Source organism: Nilaparvata lugens, unplaced genomic scaffold (assembly GCF_014356525.2).
Source record: "Nilaparvata lugens isolate BPH unplaced genomic scaffold, ASM1435652v1 scaffold3176, whole genome shotgun sequence".
NCBI lineage: Eukaryota > Metazoa > Arthropoda > Insecta > Hemiptera > Delphacidae > Nilaparvata > Nilaparvata lugens.
Window position 1 is genome coordinate 25,553 of NW_024090392.1, and position 7,884 is coordinate 33,436.

A 7,884-nucleotide genomic window follows, 5' to 3' on the forward strand; every position below is an offset into this window, starting at 1 on the left:
TACTTCTCTACTCTACTAAGTATCTTTAAGAGTGAGAAACTCTCATTGATACTGTAGAGTACAACATTCACTCCTGACCGTCCAGGCACTAGATTAGTGATAAGTTCATTCTATGATTGGCAAGTATTTATCAACATTTATTGATACTTTAAAATTAGAGATATTCTTGAGAAATTCAAGGGTTCTCTAATGAGTATCATTGAGAGTGAGAAACTTTTATTGTTACTGTATTGTACAAACATACACTCCTGTTGATTCAGGTATTCTCTCAATTCAGTCCAAGTTAAGATTTGAGACTCTTTATCAACATTATATATAAGTGCTTTACAAGTTTGTTACAGCTAAGCCTACCAAATGAATCCAAGTGGACCATAGTGGATATTTTTCAAAAGGTTAGTAGATTTTTTCAATAATTTATACTCATCTGGATATTTTCAGACTCAAGCTCCATGATATTATATCTCATTTATTAATTTTTTGTTTAGAATTATCAATTCTTATTGTTCCTAGACAATTTGTAAAGCATACTTGATTCTTTCAAACTTGTATCTTTATTCACTATTCACTAGTTAGTTTCTTGTGATCAATTTAATATCAAGTGTTTTTAAATAATATCAAGATTATAAATGAAGCGAATGAATAATAGATTAGATTAGAAAGATTTAAATTAGATAAAATAATATCAAGATTTTAAAATTTGTATCTCTATTCAATATTCACTATAGTCCGAGAGATATTACTTTTTACATGGCTCTCTCTCTCGAAAATAGAGAGGGTCAAAGCTCTTTCCTTTACTAATCACTCTTACTACCTAACAGAAGTTTCCCTACTTTGTCTGTGTCAGCATCCAATTATGCGCAGCATGCTAACTCCTCTTCAATACTCTGTTTTAAGGCTACAAACTGTGGAAGAAGAAATCGGCTTCTCCTCTTCATGTTAAAAGTAATATCTCTCGGACTTTAGTTCCTTTTTTGTGAAACAATTTAATATCAAGTCATGACAATTTTTTAATATTATTCTTCTTTAACAATGTTTGGTGGAATATTTATTGAACCAAGTTTGATTACTATACTTGAAAGTACCTATATCTATTGAATTTTGTTATGTAAATAATCAACAGTTAACCTTCAATCAATTATGTATAAGAATATTAATCAGTGTCGTGTCTTTTTCAACAGGATTGATGAACAACTAAACAAACAATATTGTGGAGATACATGTGAATTATTATGGAGATGCCACCAGCTATTCAATTCATTGGAGAGCAGCTCTACTACCAAAGTGGACATGTGGATCACAGGATGTGGTATGAGATATTCATATATTCAGTAGTTTAGACAGGATAGAATTCTCTAACACTTCCCTATTCTAACACAGATATCAAGCTAGGGCCGGGATGTTTATGGTGGTTACTATTATGACACAGTTCATCCCGACCCCTTCGGCAGTGCCATGTTCTATCCGGTTGGTTCTGAGTCCAATGGGTGCTTTCAAGTTAGAGTCAACTGACCTGTAGATCGCATTTCCGCGTACCAACAACTGGACGAACATGTGCCACTGTTAGATTGTGGTTTATGGATGGCTGTGGAGTGAGACAATCACCTTGAATAGGGTTTGAGTGGTTAGGGTCCCCGTAGGATATTTGCAGTTGTCAGTCGAGTATTTCATTTCTGATCAGTGCCCTTTGTGGTGGTCCCACAGCTTCTTCATGATGGTTGCGGGCTCAGTACAGCACTAATTTGATGAGCAGGTGGTACTGTTACACTGTGGCCTGGTCTGATCTGTTCTATGAGACTGGCGATGCAAATATTAGATTGTAGTGCCTTCAGCAAACTTGGGGATGGGGGTGTGAGAATTATCTGTCTTAAGAATCAGAATAATATGTTTATATCTGAGGCTGGAGTAATATTAAGTATAACCTCTAGCCTTTGCTAGTAGGCGGGGTTGAGCCTCTAGCCTTTGCTAGTTGGCGGGGTAAAGCCTCTAGCCTTTGCTAGTTGGCGGGGTAAAGCTTCTAGCATTTTCTAGTTGGCGGGTTGAAGCCTCTAGCCTTTGCTAGTTGGCGGGGGATGGGAAAACGAAGCCTCTAGCCTCATCTACAGTCTTAAATTGCATGCATTTTAGTTTTAGTATTTAGAAAATACAAATATAAGTTTAGAATTAAGATTGAAGTTAGTGAAATGTAGCCTCTAGCCTTTGCTAGTTGGCGGGGTAAAGCCTCTAGCCTTTGCTAGTTGGCGGGGTGAAGCCTCTAGCCTTTGCTAGTTGCGGGGTAAAGCCTCTAGCCTTTGCTAGTTGGCGGGGTGAAGCCTCTAGCCTTTGCTAGTTGGCGGGGTAAAGCCTCTAGCCTTTGCTAGTTGGCGGGGTAAAGCCTCTAGCCTTTGCTAGTTGGCGGGGTGAAGCCTCTAGCCTTTGCTAGTTGGCGGGGTGAAGCCTCTAGCCTTTGCTAGTTGGCGGGGTTGAGCCTCTAGCCTTTGCTAGTTGGCGGGGTGAAGCCTCTAGCCTTTGCTAGTTGGCGGGGTTGAGCCTCTAGCCTTTGCTAGTTGGCAGGGTGAAGCCTCTAGCCTTTGCTAGTTGGCGGGGTAAGCCTCTAGCCTTTGCTAGTTGGCGGGGTGAAGCCTCTAGCCTTTGCTAGTTGGCGGGGTAAAGCCTCTAGCCTTTGCTAGTTGGCGGGGTGAAGCCTCTAGCCTTTGCTAGTTGGCGGGGTAAAGCCTCTAGCCTTTGCTAGTTGGCGGGGTGAAGCCTCTAGCCTTTGCTAGTTGGCGGGGTGAAGCCTCTAGCCTTTGCTAGTTGGCGGGGTTGAGCCTCTAGCCTTTGCTAGTTGGCGGGGTAAAGCCTCTAGCCTTTGCTAGTTGGCGGGGTGAAGCCTCTAGCCTTTGCTAGTTGGCGGGGTGAAGCCTCTAGCCTTTGCTAGTTGGCGGGGAGAATGGAATCACCGCTATCTTGTGATAGCTTGTGGTTAATCTTATTTCTAACCTACTTTTAAGTCTTAACTTGCATGCAATTTAGTTTATAGGTGACACTATCCTATCGGTAGAGGATGTGCACAAGTTATTTTGCATCGAAGAGGGTGTATCACCCTTGGAGATGCTGGAAGTGGAGATATTCTTGAGAAATTCAAGAGTTCTCTACTTCTCTACTTTACTTAGTATCTTTGAGAGTGAGAAACTCTCATAGATACTGTAGAGTACAACATTAACTCCTGACGAATGTTTGATTCTATTGGAGTTGTGAACTCTGATAAAAACAATGTATTTTCGTGCTGTAGCTTGTTAATACTACTACAAGACATGAGAAATCACTCCTGGTGTCTCGGATTTTCAATTATTTCATAATATGTCATAATCAATTGCTCTGTCCCTTGAGTACGTTTCAAGTTTGTTGCAGCTTTGCCTCGCAAATGGATCTAAGTGCACTATTGTGGATATTTTCCAAGAGGTAAGTTTCTAATTTCAATTGGTAATTGTGTAGTTATTCATAATTTAGCTTCCTGATATTATACTTAATTTTGAAATTTCTAATAACTTATTTTTAGGACCAAGCCACTTTTGTGTTTTTCAGATATATTAGCACTGACAGCAAATGGGTCAGCGAGGAACGAGGTTCTCTAATTGCCTGGTTATCAGCTGATTCGTAAACTCCAGCTGATAATCAGCCAATCAGAGAGCTCCCTGTCCTACAGATTAGTCCGCTCTCAGTTTAGAAACTCCTGGAAAAACGCTTCATATGGCTTGGCCCTTATAGTTGATTTAAACATTGGAAAGCATACTTCAGGATTTTTTACAAATTGGAATCTTTATGCAAGTCTAATTGGTTATTTTTGTGATCTCATGAAAATCATAATATTTTTTATTACATAATGTTTGATGAGATATACATTGATCCATGCTTTGTTCATTTGTAGAGGATTGATGACAGTACATTATATTCAATTTAGTTATCTGAGTTTAACAGTCAATTAGCAATAAATTGAATGATTAATTAAAGTTTTATCTCTTTCAACAGGATTGATATCAATCTGGAAAAACAAACAATTTTTAAGTAACATGTGGATCATCATGGAGATGTCATTGAGTAGCTCTATGCACTGGAGAGCAGCTCTACTACCAAAGTGGAGATATGGATCATTGGATGTGGTATGAGATATCTGGAATTTAAACTTTCAGTAGCCTAGACAGGATAGAATTCTCTAACACTTCCCTATTCTAACACAGATATCAAGCTAGGGCCGGGATGTTTATGGTGGTTACTATTATAACACAGTTCATCCTGACCCCTTCGGCAGTGCCATGTTCTATCCGGTTGGTTCTGAGTCCAATGGGTGCTTTCAAGTTAGAGTCAACTGACCTGCAGATCGCATTTCCGCGTGCCAACAACTAGACGAACATGTGCCACTGTTAGATTGTGGTTTATGAATGGCTGTGGAGTGAGACAATCACCATGAATAGGGTTTGAGTTGTCAGGGTCCTTGTAGGATATTTGCAGTGTCAGTCGAGTGTTTCATTTGTGATCAGTGCCCTTTGTGGTGGTGCCACAGCTTTTTCATGATGGTTGCGGGCTCAGTACAGCACTAATTTGGGTCTGATCTGTTCTATGAGACTGGCGATGCAAATAATAGATTTTAGTGCCTTCAGCAAACCTAAGAAAGGGGGTATGAGAATTATTTGAGTTAAGAATAATAATTAAGAAATTAGTTATCCAAGTTGAGATTTAAGACTGGAGTAATATTGGTAAAGTGTAGCCACTAGCCTTTGCTAGTTGGCGGGGTAAAGCCTCTAGCCTTTGCTAGTTGGCGGGGGATTGGAAAGCGAAGCCTCTAGCCTAATTTAAAGTCTTAAATTGCATGCATTTTAGTTTTAGTATTTAGAAAATACAAATAAAAGTTTAGAATTAAGATTGAAGTTAGTGAAATATATCCTTTAGACTTTGCTAGTTGGCGGGGTGAAGCCTCTAGCCTTTGCTAGTTGGCGGGGTGAAGCCTCTAGCCTTTGCTAGTTGGCGGGGTGAAGCCTCTAGCCTTTGCTAGTTGGCGGGGTGAATCCTCTAGCCTTTGCCAGTTGGCGGGGTAAAGCCTCTAGCCTTTGCTAGTTGGCGGGGTGAAGCCTCTAGCCTTTGCTAGTTGGCGGGGTAAAGCCTCTAGCCTTTGCTAGTTGGCGGGGTGAAGCCTCTAGCCTTTGCTAGTTGACGGAGTGAAGCCTCTAGCCTTTGCTAGTTGGCGGGGTTAAGCCTCTAGCCTTTGCTAGTTGGCGGGGAGAATGGAAATCACCGCAATCATGTGATAGCTTAGGGTTAATCTTATTTCTAACCTAATTTTAAGTCTTAACTTGCATGCAATTTAATTTATAGGTGACACTATCCTATCGGTAGAGGAAGTGCACAAGTTATTTTGCATCAAAGAGGGTGTATCACCCTTGGAGATGCTGGGAAGTGGAGATATTCTTGAGAAATTCAATAGTTCTCTACTACTCTACTCTACTGAGTATCTTTGAGAGTGAGAAACTCTCATAGATACTGTAGAGTACAACATTCACTGCTGACCGTCCAGGTGGTGCCTTAGATTAGTGATAAGTTCAATCTATGATTGGCAACTATTTATCAACATTTTATTGATACTTTAAAATTAGAGATATTCTTGAGAAATTCAAGGGTTCTCTAATGAGTATCATTGAGAGTAAGAAACTCTTATTTATAATGTATTGGTTCAGGTAGTACCTCAGTATAGTTTAGTTACATAAGTCCAAGTTTAGATTTGCAACTTTTTTATCAACATAATATTCTATTTCTCTGTCAATTAAATATGTTCCAGGATCATCATAGCTTCTCTTCTCAACTTTACGCATCTCCACAACTATTACCTGTGTGCTATAATTAATATAATTATATTATCATATTATAGTATAATTGTTTTCAATATTATTCATTGTATGCAATTGCTCTTTTTCTAAAGTATTTTTCAGATCCAATGCAGCTTCTCTCATCACATGTACACTTGCAATTTGTCTGTACCATTTTTTAAAATTCTATTCAATTCATCTGTTTCTAAAGTATGTTTCAGATTCATTGCAGATTCTCTCCTTACATGTACACTTGTAATTTGTTTGTACCATATTATTCATTGTATTCAATTTTTCTGTTTTTAAAGTATGTTTCAGATCCAATGCAGATTCTCTCATCACATGTACACTTGTAAATTTGTTTGTACCATACTATTCATTGTATTCAATTGCACTGTTTCTAAAAAATATTTCAGATTAATTGCAGATTCTCTCCTTACATGTACACTTGTAATTTGTTTGTACCATATTATTCATTGTATTCAATTTTTCTGTTTTTAAAGTATGTTTCAGATCCAATGCAGATTCTCTCATCACATGTACACTTGTAATTTGTTTGTACCATATTATTCATTGTATTCAATTGCGCTGTTTCTGAAATATATTTCAGTTTCATTGCAGCTTCTCTCTCCTGACATGTACACATATTCGCAAATAGATCTTCTTGTTTAATGTGTGTGTATGCTTCGAGTCCTCTATGTTTCATCTAGAAAAAGTTGAATTTTTTAGATATATCATATTCAATATGACTCTTTTTCTCAAGGGTGGAACTTTTATGATAGCCGTGATTCATCAACAAATAATTCATCATATATCACTAATATTTTTCATTCAACAGTCATTTTAATCATTCATCTTTGATTACATATTCCATCCATCAAATTATTCATCTTATTTCACTGATATTCTTCATTCAACAGCCATTTTAATAATTTATCTTGATTTTTTTACTTGATTTTCTCTATTTTACTTGATCTAGTTCTCTCACTTCTTAAGAAGCATAGGTAACTCTGGATCCTACATTAACTTTTCTTTACGATACTATTTCTGTAAAATTGTAGTTCAATCACACTTGTTCATTCTAAATAAAATTTCAATAATTTTATGAAATTATTATATAATATAATATAAAATAATAATATTATATAATGTAAAATTTCAATAATTTTATTTAGAAAAATGTTAATTAAAAAATGTCTATATAAATGTCTATATATGTCTGTTCAAAATATCTATATAATCTTCAATTTTAGTTCAATCTAAAACTTATTCATTTATTGTCAATAGCATTTCAATAAATTATTTTCAATCATTATTGACATTAAAATTTGAATCAATTATATTTTATTTTGGGAATGCAATTTTTGAGGCCTACAAGGATCTTGTTTTTAACTTTTTTAAAAGATAGCAATATTATTTCTGTTTTTTGTTGAATTGTAATTCAATCATACCAATTCACTTTCCATATTATGTAATTACAATAGAATATTTTATATAGAGAAATGTAATTTTTCATGAGCGATTAACGTTTCTATATAATCTTAGTTTTCTAGCAATATTTTGTAAAATGTATTTCCAACTAGGTCTACAAAAATCTAGTTATTATGAATGAAATAAGTTTAATGTTATTATTGTTACAGTATTAATGAAAAATAAATAGTTCAAGTATTAAAATTGCTTATAAAAGTGTTGGAGGATCGGTGTGGCTATAAGGGGTGATGTGGAGGCCAACTATTATAATTATTATTATATCAATATTTGTATCATTATCATCATAAGTATTATGTCCTCACTATTTTAAATTGTAATTAATAAATAATATAAATTATTATTATAACTTTTTGTGTAGTTGAGAAGTTGATATTGTGGTAATTATTCATATTGAATGGTTTATCAGAGATTGACAATGGTGTAATAACCGAAACCGGTCTTTCTAAGTATCAATAAATCTGTGGTTTTTGACAATTTCTTAGTCTTTTACATTCATTATTATTATAACTCTACTTTAGAATAAGACAAGTTTGTATTTTATTGTTTTTTTGTTATAAAA

General features: G+C 35.9%; 1 long non-coding RNA gene across 1 annotated transcript; it reads left to right on the forward strand.

Moving 5' to 3' along the window:
- Positions 1 to 272: 272 nt before the first annotated feature.
- On the forward strand, positions 273 to 6,094 carry LOC120355591. Its single transcript, XR_005573668.1, has 3 exons — positions 273 to 392; positions 1,179 to 1,306; positions 5,807 to 6,094. It is a non-coding gene; the product is annotated as an uncharacterized LOC120355591 (long non-coding RNA).
- Positions 6,095 to 7,884: the final 1,790 nt, after the last annotated feature.